This window comes from Triticum aestivum, chromosome 4D (genome assembly GCF_018294505.1).
Source record: "Triticum aestivum cultivar Chinese Spring chromosome 4D, IWGSC CS RefSeq v2.1, whole genome shotgun sequence".
Lineage (NCBI taxonomy): Eukaryota > Viridiplantae > Streptophyta > Magnoliopsida > Poales > Poaceae > Triticum > Triticum aestivum.
The window spans coordinates 510,255,427-510,255,935 of NC_057805.1; positions in this window are offsets into that span (position 1 = coordinate 510,255,427).

Consider the following 509-nt stretch of genomic DNA (forward strand, 5'->3'; position numbering starts at 1 on the left):
TAAAATTGATGCAACTAAAATTATCGAAGTATTTTCTGTTCAAAATCATTGAAAGCAAAAATAATTTTCATAAAGAACTTTTTTTGTTAGAAACTTTAATAGCAAAAAGAATTATCATAAAGTAAAATAAATAAGTAATTAGAAACAAAATAAAATAAAATAAATAAGTTTTTTGTTGTAAGTTGAAACAAAACAAAATAAATAAAGCAAAAAAGAAAACAAAAAAAACAGGCAAAAAATAAAAATTATGCCACCTACTGGGCCACCACGGCCTGAATACGACTAGAAACCCATCCATGGGCCAAGATTCAGGCCCGCAGAAGGCCCAGTAGGCCCACAGGCATGTACAGAGAGGTTAGGCCCGTAAGCCTGCTTTAGAGGGGAGCTCGACAGCTCAGGCGCACCGCACCTTATAAATAGGTGCGGCTCTCTCTCAGCTAGCGAGGTGGGACTAAACTCCCACCACCACGCCGCTGTGCAAGGCCATTGGTCCCGGTTGGTGCCACGAA